The sequence below is a fragment of the Cupressus sempervirens genome, chromosome 1, assembly GCF_028749045.1.
Source record: "Cupressus sempervirens isolate cs-2001-9-10 chromosome 1, ASM2874904v1, whole genome shotgun sequence".
In the NCBI taxonomy this organism is placed as follows: Eukaryota; Viridiplantae; Streptophyta; class Pinopsida; order Cupressales; family Cupressaceae; genus Cupressus; species Cupressus sempervirens.
The window spans coordinates 887,506,493-887,507,662 of record NC_143118.1 but is presented as its reverse complement, the minus strand read 5'-3'; positions in this window follow the sequence as shown (position 1 = coordinate 887,507,662).

The window sequence follows — 1,170 nt, the reverse complement described above, 5'->3', positions numbered from 1 at the left end:
ACGGGTATTGCTTCATGTGTCATCAATATGGACATAGAACAAGTAATTGTAGATACATGTCAAGGAGGTATTCAAAGTTCCATTTTGGTGAGTAAGTCTGTTTATTAATAAGTCTAAGATATGGAGGCCCAATATTAATAAGTCTATGTTTATTCAAATGTCTCTGCATTTTGAAGAAAAGGACTTGTGGATAATTGATAGTGGTTTTTCTAGACACATGACATGAGATAAACCAAATTTTGACAAATTGATTAACTACAAAGGTGGAAATGTTAGTTTTGGTGATAATTATTCAAGGCAAATTAAAGGTTTGGGTTCTTTGATGCTTAGTGACAAAATGTCCATTCATGATGTGTAATATGTTGATGGATTAAAGTGCAATCTTCTAAGTGTTGGTCGAATTTTTGATTATGGATATGAAGTTGTTTTTGATGATCATAGTTGTCAAATCAAATTAAAATTTTAATAGTTGATTGCATTAGGTAAAATATCTAAAGGGAATGTATACAATTTAAAAGATATAAAAAATACTAACAATCATGAAGATGTTTGTCTCATGGGACAGGTAAATGAAAGTTGGTTATGGCACAAAAGGCTTGGGCAGTTGAATTTTGACAACTTGGTAAAAGTTAGTAATCATCAAAAAGTAAGAGGTATGCCATGTATAAGTGAGCCAAAGAATGTTATTTGTGAAGGGTGTCAACATGGTAAACAAACAAAGGCATCTTTTCCTTCAAAAGAATATTTTGCTTCTAAACCATTGCAATTAGTACATACTGATTTATATGGTCCTACAAGGACAATGTCGTTAAATGGTGAAAATTATTTCATGATTTTTATAGATGATTATACAAGAATGACATGGGTAATCTTCTTAAGCATAAATCAGAGACATTTAACAAATTTAAGATTTTTAGGAAAATGGTTGAAAATGAGTCAGACATGAAGATTATGTGCTTAAAATTAGATAAAGGTGGTCAGTTTACTTCATATGAATTTGTTGATTATTGTGAAAAACATGGCATCAAAAGAAAATATGAAACATCTAAGACATCTCAACAAAATGGAGTTGTTGAGAGAAATAATCGAATATTTAAAGAAATGGCAAGGACTATGTTAGATGAATCTAAAGTACCAAACCAGTATTGCAAAGAAGTAGTTGACACAGAA